Source organism: Oryctolagus cuniculus, chromosome 1, assembly GCF_051225735.1.
Source record: "Oryctolagus cuniculus isolate XC-2025 breed Fujian yellow rabbit chromosome 1, ASM5122573v1, whole genome shotgun sequence".
NCBI lineage: Eukaryota > Metazoa > Chordata > Mammalia > Lagomorpha > Leporidae > Oryctolagus > Oryctolagus cuniculus.
This window is the reverse complement of record NC_142867.1, coordinates 40,482,790-40,494,152: the sequence shown is the minus strand read 5'-3', so window position 1 is coordinate 40,494,152 and position 11,363 is coordinate 40,482,790.

Below are 11,363 nucleotides of genomic sequence, written 5' to 3'. Positions count from 1 at the left end.
CCTAAATCTGTGAAATTTCATGAAATACATGAAATTTGCATACTTTAAATAAATAAAAAAATTAAAAAGTTTGCATTTGTCCATGAGTGCCATGGTGCAAAAAGTTCCATAGCTAAGAGACCAAAACCCTTTCCAGGAGAGTTGCCTCTGTTGTACTTCTGTATCCAGTTTAAAATCACCTGTTTCACGTGTACATTCAAACACTACATAAGCTTACCTAATGAAACACAATTGGTATACCTACAGTCCAGTTTGCCTAAACATGGGAGCCATCAAAGAATTTGTAGATAATATACAATATGGAACATATTTCTTTTGATTGTGAAATTTGGAATATTAACCATTTACATCATAGATAACCTATTTAATTTCCAAAACAATCAAGTTAGGCTCAGACTCTGAAACTGTCCAGAAAATCGCCAGAGTACAAAGAAATAGAGCACTGATTTGAAGACAGAAGGCAAAAGAAGTATTTTTCTGAGCACTTATTGTACCCCATGGGAGACCAGGAGAAGCACCTGGCTCCTGCCTTCGGATAAGCATGGTGTGCCGGCTGCAGTGCGTCGGCCGCGGCGGCCATTGGAGGGTGAACCAACGGCAACGGAAGACCTTTCTCTCTGTCTCTCTCTCTCACTGTCCACTCTGCCTGTCAAAAATAAAAAAAATAAAATTTTTTAAAAATGACAGTTTCAGTCCATAAAAATTTAAAGTCTTGGTTTCTATTTTATACTAATAAACTTAGATTTTTAATTAAGAAATTCACCCTCTGTTTTCTTTAAACACTTGATATTCCATTTCTATAAAGAAGGGAATATTTTGCTTGCTTCAATCTCAGCAATATCCCCACCAAAGAACCAGAGAATTTTTCCATCTTTAAAACACAAAGCTCTTTATAATATGTACTTTATCATTAAAGGGGACTTGTGGAGTATGCAGATCAAATCTACCTTAAAATCTAGAAATATAGCACAATTATGATTTATTCCTTTATCATTTAGAAATAAGTTATCCTAGGGCTAGTAATTGACGTAGGTGTTAAGAGGCCAGTTAATTAGTTGTTGCTCAGTTAGTTGTGACAACTAACTGAGCACCAAAAAGGAAACCTGTTAAAGTGAAATGAACACTAAGAAACGGTGACTTGATCAGCCCTCACCCTGAATATTGATGAGCAACTTAATATGTTATCCCTCTTAGTATTTTTTGTTTGTTTGTTCTACTTAATACTTTTGGTTGAATACTGTAATGAATACACAATTCTTCTTAAGTGCTGAAACCTAACTGAAAAGTGATCACTGTTAAATATAAGAGTGGGAATAAGAGAGGGAAGAGATGTGCAATTCGGGACATGCTCAAGCTGACTTACCTCAAACAGTAGAGTTAGAAACATACCAGGGGATTCCAATTCAATCCCATCAAGGTGGCATGTACCAATGCCATCTCACTAGTCCCAGGGATCAATTTCTGTTCACAATTGATCATAATGATAGGACTAAGAACCAAAGGGATCACATAAACAAGACTAGTGTCTGAAAAATACTAGCTGATAGAAGAAAAAAGGGAGAGAATGATCCAACATGGGAAGTGAGATACACAGCAGACCCATAGAATGGCAGATGTCCTGGACAGCACTCTGGCCTCAGAATTAGCCCTTAAGGCATGCGGATCCAGCTGAAAAGCCCATGAGAGTATTTCAGGCATGGAAAGCCAAGAAAGACACTCTGGGGGAAAAAAAAAAAAAAAAAAAAAAAAAAAAAAAAAAAAAAAAACTAAATGAAAGATCTCTGTGAGTGAGATCCCAGTGGAAAGAACGGGTCATCAAACAAGGAGGTACCTTTCTCTGAAGGGAGGAGAGAACTTCCACTTTGACCATGGCCTTGTCTAAATATGATCAGAGTCGGTGAATTCAGGGGGCTTCCATAGCCTTGGCAGCTCATGACAAGAGCCTAGGGTGATTACTGATGCCATAAACAAGAGTGTCAATTTGTTAAGTCAACAACAGGAGTCACTGTGCACTTACTCCTCATGTAGGATCTTTGTCCTTAGTGTGCTGTACATTGAGATTTAATGCTATAACTAGTACTCAAACAGTATTTGTCACTTTATGTTTCTGTGTGGGAGCAAACTGTTGAAATCTTTACTTAATGTATGCTAAACTGATCTTCAGTATATAAAGAGAATCGAAAATGAATCATGATGTGAATGGAAGGGGAGAGGGAGTGTGAAAGGGGAGGGTTGCGAGTGGGAGGGACCATATTGGGGGAAGCCATTGTAATTTATAAGCTGTACTTTGGAAATTTATATTCATTAAATAAAAGTTTAAAAAAAAGGCCACTTAAGATGCCTGAATTTCATATCTGAGTGCTTGGGTTGCAGTGAAAAGGTTATTATCCTGACTCTAGTGTCAATTCTGGCTTCCTGATGGTGCACACCCAAGGTGGCAAAACATAATGGCTAGAGAGGTTAGGTCCCTGCCATGCATGTGAGAGACCCAGGTTTTAGTTCCCAGTCCATGGTTTTGACCTGGTCCAACTCTGGCTTCTCTTGGCATTAGGGGAGGGAACCAATGTATGCAAGAGTTCTTTGTCCTCTCTCCTTATTTTTTTTGTTTCTCTCTAGGTCTTTCAAATAAATACAATAAAGAAATAAAAAAAATTTCAAAACAAGAGGCAAGTGCTCTCAATTTTTCATCACTGATATAGTATGAGTAAATCCTCTGAAATCCTAATATTTTAATAAAACATACAAATTTGCTTGTTGAAAAAGCAGAGGCCAGGAACGTAATTAATGATATGGAAAGCATCCAATTAGGACATTTTTTTTCTGTTAAAGGAGGACCAGATACACTCTTGATAAGGAAAATTAGTTAAGGAGAATTATTCTATCAACACCTTCATATTTTTAATAATTAACAAGGGTTTTGGTGGAGAAACAACTACTTGCCATTAAGATCTCTATGAATTACAAAATACTAAAGAAAGAAATAGAAGAAGAAATTTAAAAAATGGAAAAATCTTCCATGTACATAGATTGAAAGAATCATCATCAAATTGTCCATACTACCAAAAGCAATTTACAGATCCAATGTGATCCCAATCAAAATGTCAGTGACATTCCTCACAGATCTAAGAGAAAATGATGTTAAAATTCTTATGGAAACATGAGACCCCAAATAGCTAGAGCAACCTTATACAATAAAGACAGTGTTTTTTTTTCTTCATAACTTTTATTGACCTCTCTTAGTGTAGAATTAAGTATACAATCATTAAGTAAACTGAAAATAGATCTCTGTAAACATTAAGAGTAGAAATGTGGGGGGGGGTGAAGAATAGTTAGAGCACGGTTGGGAGAGAGTGGGGGGAAGTATCACTATGATCCTAAAACTGTATATACGAAATACATGAATCTTGTATAATTTAAATGAAATTAAAAAGAATGTTTGAACAATGTCTTCCCATTTCATTCAATATTGGCTGATTATATTTCAATAAACTGATTTAAAAATTACTGAGACAAAAGAAAAGAATAAGTTGAGTTGATTGAATAGGAATACTATTTCAGAGCATAGAAAGGATCTTATATGCTGTTAATGTTACAGACACAGATATTGAGAAGCAGGGAGACAAGATATTTGTCAATATTGGTTATAGTAATGTTAATCTGTCATATCCCATGCAGTGACAATTTTTCTAGGAATGCTAATGTTTTTCTACCAGCTTTGGTGTGCCCACTGCCACATTTCTTCAGTGCATATTTAATTTGTGGACCTTGGATAAGAAGTTTGAATAAAAAGGTACAAAATCTTACCTACATTTTTATTGAATTATGCAAGTAGTTAATCCTTCAATTATCTATCAAATACAGGCTGAAAATATTCTGGAGAGGAATTTTTCTCTCAATGTCTTTTTCTCCCCAGTAACATTAATTTTTATAGCTTCCAGTTAAAAAAGAATACTGTCAAATATATATGATGTTCTCAGCTGCTATTTCCAAAAAAAGAGATTCCATAAGAATCATTCCAAAAATGAAGAACATGTTTCTTACAAATCAGCCTATGTGTAGTTTTAAAAATATTATATTGAATGAGTACCTGTTGGTTTATTGGCTCATATTTAGAGTGACATTTATAGCACCCTCTACTTATTAAAATTTCAAGCTCTTGCAATTTCAGGCTCTTCTGTGTGAAATTGCAGTGATTAATGGCTTCATTTTGCCTTGACCCTCAATCACAATGGAATACAGGTCATTAGCCAAAGGATTGCAATTTATATTTTCACATTAGTGTGGAAATAGACCTAAACTATCTTCCAAGCAAACTTTACCCAAATGTGTGAAGTTTTTTTCTCTGCAAATAATAGTGTAATATCAATCAATACTATGGCTAAGCCACTTTCCTCTGTATTAAGAAACTCAGTATTTGGCATAAGAAATTCTTCTGATCACATTTCGCAAATTTATAATGCTTTCACCTTGTACAATTCCTCTGTTGATTATACAGTTTTCTTTACAAAAAATAAGGATATCAACATTATATGCTATATAAATAAGTGAGATTTAATGAAAAATAAATATCCTAAAACTATACGATCTGCCTCACAAATAAAAGCTGCACAGTAAAGCCCCATTAAGAAGTAAAATTCATAATATATATAAAACTACTCATTGATGAACATCTAAAACACTATTTATTCCTAGAGAACTATCCTATAAAAATGCTTAATAAATAATATTTTATGAACTACAAATAAAATACCTCAAATAATACCATACCAGTATTTCAAATAGCCACTTAGAAATAGTTATAGGGAGAAACAGATGTCGTTGAGAAAAAGTGAGAATAAAATAACACAGGAGGAGGGGTAACTAAAAAGTAGATATTTCCATTTTAACAATAACAAGCAAATAGAAGCATAAATTAATGTCTCCTATCATTTAAAGTATATCTTAGATTATTAGGCAGAAGAAATTTACTTTTATGTGACCAAAAGCTAATGCCAATTTAAAGCAATGAGGTAAATACTGATTGGCTCTCACATGATAGTACCATCAAGAGTGAGAAGGCTATTCTGTATGATGTGGATTAAAATGAGTTTTTGTTAAAAAAGATTATTTATGTATTTGAAAGGTAGAATTAGAGGGAGGGAAAGGAGGGACCCCGCTTCTCTCCACCGGTTCATTTTCCAGATAAACACAGCTATCAAGTCAGATCTAGGCTGAATGCAGGGTCCAGAAACTTCATGCAAGTCTTCCACATTGGGTGGCAGGAGCCAAAGTATTTGGATCATCATGCACTGCCTCCTAGACACATAAGCAGGAAGCTGGATCAGCAGTGCCACAGAGGCCAGCGCTGTGGCAAAGTGGGTAAAGCCATTACCTGCGATGCCTGCATTCCATATGGGCACCAGTTTGAGACCCGGCTGCTTCATTTCCAATCCAGCTCTCTGCTATGGCCTGGGAAAGCAGTGGAAGATGGCCATGACCTAAGTCCTTGGGCCCCTGCACCCATGTGGAAAAACCCAGAAGAAGTTCCTGGCTCCTGGCTTCAGATTGGTGCAGCTCCGACTGTTGTGGCCAACTAGGGAGTGAACCAGTGAATGGAGGACCTCTCTTTCTCTCTCTTTGACTCTCCTTCTCTCTCTGTGTTACTCTTTCAAACAAATAAATAAATCTTTAAAAAAAAAAAAGAAGTGCCACATAGCTGGTATTCAAATAAAGCAGTGCAATATGGAATGCTGGCATCGAAAGTAGGAGTTTGACCCACTGAACCACAATGACTCCCTGAAATCAGATATTTTTTTGGTTGCTAAAGCGACCATTAATCTAGATTTGAACAAATGAGATACTAGATTTATTGTGCAAAATCATTCACTTTGTCCTTTTAACTTTATATGCTCACCAATGTGAGTATTTGTGGTTAAATTGTTATCTTAATTTTTTTTCACTCAGAAACTTATTTAAGGTATACAAACTTCATGACTTTCATAAATACCACTTTAGGAACACAGTGATTCTTCCCACCCTACCCACCCTCCTCTTCCTTCTCCACCTCTTCCTCCTTTTCCTCCTCCCCATACTCCCACCCTTCTTCCTCTTCCCTCTCCTATTCCCATTTTTATTTTTTACTAGGATCTATTTTCAATTAATGTTATAAGATTAAATATTTATTTACTAAATATGTACTAAATACTAAATAAATAGCTCAACAAATAGTATGAAAGAAAATGTTCCTCAACAGTTGAGACAAGGACTGTTCAAAGTCATTGCATTTCAAAGTGTCAATTTCACTTCTATAAATTACCTTTTAGGTTCTCTATTAGTTATTACAGATCAGGGAGAACATATAGTACTTGTCCTTATTTCCCTAAGTATAATGTTTTCCAGTTACATCCATTTTGTTGCAAATGGCAGGATATTGTTTTTGTTACTACTGTGTATTATCCCATGGTATACAATTTTATGTAGCAATAATGTTCATGTTGGTTCAAATTTCCAGGAGTATTTAATGAATCATTCATGGTATCCCTTATTTCCATGTCTAGATAGTCCTTATATTCTAGTAAAGTTAGTCAAAATTGAATAGTGTCTCTCCAAAATTCATAGCCTTCCAAAAACTGTGACTATGACCATATGTAGGAATAGGGCCTTTATAGATGTTATCAAGTTAAGACAATATCATACTGATTAGGGTAGACTCTAGTCCAGTGACAGATATCCTTACAAGAAGGAAAATTTTGGAAACATACAAATATTAGAAAAAGCTATGTGAAGGTAGAAGCAAAGATTTTGTCTATAAGCCAAAGAATATCAAGGCTTGGTGCTATTAAAAGACAAACTTAGATTTAAATGCAGTAAGCAATCAGTGATTCATGAAAGGGGCACCTTAATTACCCATGAGTCAAAAAAAGCATAACACAAAATTAAACCTCTAAATGCAGACTGCTGGGGCAGGTGTTTTGCACATTGGTTAAAACGCAACTTGGGGTGAATCTGCAGGCCCAAACATCCTACATAGGACTAAAATAACTTCAGTATTTAAAAAAGACAGAAGATAGAAATGTAGGAAAGACGATTTTAAGATGATTTCATTCTTGAACACTGATGCAAATATCCTAAGAGAAATGTTTGCATAAGAGATTATATAATGAAGACATACTTTTGATCAGGTTAAAATTATCTCAGGAATGTAATCGTTGCTTTATTTTGTAGAAATCCACAATTGTAATTTGCAGTGTAAGACGCATGAAAGGAATATTAATAATAATAATATGTCTTGTGTAATAATAATAAATGTGATAGGATTAATAATCCCATTCACACAGTAGATCTCACTGGATTTTTTTCACATATTCACCAAGTTTTTTTTTTCTGGTGATAAAATGCCCAGCTTTTATTTTCTGAGGTGGGTGAGAGAATATTTATTAGACATGCCCAGGGTGAGGAAAAGAATGCTGAACTAGGCTGTGTTCAAGCATTGTGTGAAAACCCATTTACTTACAATAGCAAGAGAGAATAAACAAAAATCAAAATGTTAGTTTCGTGAAGCTAACTCCAATATTAAAGTGTGAAGAAAAGTTCATAGTAAGAAGAGACTGAAGGATAAGAGATGTAATCGTTTTTATTGAAGACAGAATATCTTCAATAAATGAAGTCATACAATTTGGTGTGCTGCCTAGAGAGTTTGCCCTGGAAATTTGGGGGTGTTGTGGAATAGTAGTGAGCCAATAAAGAATATCACCACTCCTCTGTATACATAAATAAAGACTTCAAGTCATATGGCCAGAGTAGAAACCTATAAAATATTTATGCAGAAACATCTATAACTCTGTAGGTTGGGAAACTATATACTTATTTAGATTATTATACAGAGGTATGCACCATTCTGGGAATGGAATTTGACCTAGTGAGTACCACTACATAATAATGAGAAGCTAGGGAAAGCATATAATTCCTAATCCCTAATAAAGCTTTTTCTTTAGCCAGTTCTCACCAAGTTTTTTATCATAAGAAGTAATATTGTTTGAAAAATAATTGAAATTTATAAACTACACCAAATATATTCACATAAAACACCATATTCAAGTAGAAGGAAGAAAGTTGCTGTTGGTGTTGTGGCATAATGTGTGAGGCTGCCACCTGTAATGCCAACAACCCATATGAGCAATGGTTCAAGTTCGAGGTACTTCACTTCTAATGCAGCTGAGAAAACAGCAGAAAATGGCACAAGTGCTTGGTCCCCTGCACCTACGTGGGAACCCAGAGGAAGCTCCTGGCTCCTGGCTTTATATCTGTCCAGTTCTGGTTGCTGTGACCATTTAGGGAGTGAACCAGTAAATGGAAGATCTCTCTCTCTCTCTCTCCCTCTCTTTGTATTCTCCCCTCTGTCTCTCCATCTTTGAAATAAATAAAAATAAATGTTAAAAACAATTTAAAAACTTACAAGAATCCATCAACAATTCCCATGGAGAAACAATAATCTCCAGACAAGAGATATTTCTTTTTTTTAACTTTTATTTAATGAATATAAATTTCCAAAGTACAGCTTCCCCCCCATAACGTCCCTCCAACCTGCAACCCTCCCCTTATCCACACCCTCTCCCCTTCCATTCACATCAAGATTCATTTTCGATTCTCTTTATATACTGAAGATCAGTTTAGCATACATTAAGTAAAGATTTCAATAGTTTGCTCCCACACAGAAACATAAAGTGAAAAATACTGTTTGAGTACTAGTTATAGCATTAAATCACAGTGTACAGCACACTAAGGACAGAGATCCTACATGAGGAGTAAGTGCACAGTGACTCCTGTTGTTGACTTAACAAATTGACACTCTTGTTTATGGCATCAGTAATCACCCTAGGCTCTTGTCATGAGCTGCCAAGGCTATGGAAGCCCCCTGAGTTCACCGACTCTGATCATATTTAGACAAGGCCATGGTCAAAGTGGAAGTTCTCTCCTCCCTTCAGAGAAAGGTACCTCCTTCTTTGATGACCCGTTCTTTCCACTGGGATCTCACTCGCGGAGATCTTTCATTTAGGTTTTTTTTTTTTTTTTTTTTTTTTTTTTTTTTTCTTTCCCCAGAGTGTCTTGGCTTTCCATGGCTGAAATACTCTCATGGGCATTTCAGCCAGATCCGCATGCCTTAAGGGCTGATTCTGAGGTCAGAGTGCTGTTTAGGACATTTGCCATTCTATGGGTCTGCTGTGAATCTCACTTCCCATGTTGGATCATTCTCTCCCTTTTTGATTCTATCAGCTAGTATTTGCAGACACTATTCTTGTTTATGTGATCCCTTTGGTTCTTAGTCCTATCATTATGATCAATTGTGAACAGAAATTGATCACTGGGACTAGTGAGATGGCATTGGTACATGCCACCTCGATGGGATTGAATTGGAATCCCCTGGTATGTTTCTAAGTCTACCGTTTGAGGTAAGTCAGCTTGAGCATGTCCCGAATTGTACATCTCTTCCCTCTCTTATTCCCACTCTTATATTTAACAGCGATCATTTTTCAGTTATGTTTCAGCACTTAAGAAGAATTGTGTATTCATTACAGTATTCAACCAAAAGTATTAAGTAGAACAAACAAACAAAAAACACTAAGAGGGATAACATATTAAGTTGCTCATCAACAGTTTGGGTGAGGGCTGATCAAGTCACCGTTTCTCATAGTGTTCATTTCACTTTAGCAGGTTTCTTAAAAACATAGCAATACAAACATAACTATATAACATGAATCAAAAAGAAGAAGTCAATTTTGTCTTGAAGCCTGGTTAGAAGATAAAAAAAAATTTGTCCCAGGTGGAGTATTTTTGTGGAGAGAATAATAGATCATCTGAGATTTCCGAAGCTGTATATGGACCAGAAGCATGAGTTAGGATGCATCTTCCATAGATGCAAACAGTCTGTTGCTGCTTGCCAATTTTTCCCATTGTGCCTTTGCAGAGACACGATATGAGCATGTCAAAGACTGTTGCAGTCCAGGACGATGCAATAAACACTTAAAGGATTCAGAGGGATACTGTACAACGCTGAGACAAATAAGAGTCTGGAGGGGTTCTCTGTGAAGCAGAAGACCAGGTGTGGGGCAGGAAAGCATAAAACTGTGGAGCACTCCAAAATTGCTATCTGCATTGTTAAGATTTCAAATTCTAAAATGAGGCTGGTTCTCAAGATTCGCTGTAGTTGAACTGGAATTAAAGTAAACTCACAGCAAAGTCCAGACACAGCTCACATTCAAGTAATTCAAACAAATACCTAATATGTAATTGTACACAAATATTATAATTAAGTTTAGGGATTAGTGTTCAAATAGTGGCATATTATCTATCAATAAAAATGGACAAACTGTGAATATATACTCATCATAGATGTATTTCACAGGTATTATAGAATATGAAAGAAATCAAAGCAAAATAATTCACTTAGTATTATCCCATTTATAAAGATCCATAGTGGCTTTACCAGTTTGCATTCCCAACAACAGTGGGTTAGTGTCCCTTTTTCCCCACATCCTCGCCAGCACCTGTTGTTGGTAGATTTCTGCATGTGAGCCATATTAACCAGGGTGAGGTGAAATCTCGTTGTGGTTTTGATTTGCATTTCCCTGATTGCTAGTTATCCTGAATATTTTTTCATGTGTCTGATGGCCATTTGGATTTCCTCTTTTGAAAAATGTCTATTGAGGTCCTTGGCCCATCTCTTAAGTGGGTTGTTTGTTTTGTTGTTGTGGAGTTTCCTGATCTCTTTGTAGATTCTGGTTACCAATCCTTTATCAGTTGCATAATTTGCAAATATTTTTTTCCCATTCTGTCGGTTGTCTCTTCACTTTCCTGACTGTTTCTTTTGCAATACAGAAACTTCTCAATATGATGTAATCCCAATTGTTAATTTTGGCTTTGACTGCCTGTGCCTCTGGGGTCATTACCAAGAAGTCTTTGCCTGTGCCTATATCTTGCAGGGTTTCTCCAATATTCTCTAATAACTTGATGCTGTCGAGTCATTGATTTAGATCTTTAATCCGTGTTGAGTGGATTTTTGTGTAAGGTGTAAGGTAGGGGTCTTGCTTCATGCTTCTGCACGTGGAAATCCAGTTTTCCCAGCACCATTTGTTGAACAGACTGTCCTTGCTCCAGGAATTGGTTTTAGATCCTTGATCAAATATAAGTTGGCCATACATGTTTGGATTGATTTCTGGTGTTTCTATTTTGTTCCTTTGGTCTATCCATCTGCTTCTGTATCAGAACCATGCCGATTTGATTATAACCACCTCGTAATATGTCTTGAAATCTGGTATTGTGATGCCTCCAGCTTTGTTTTTGTTGTGCAAGATTGCTTTAGCTATTTGAGGTCTCCTGTGCCTCCA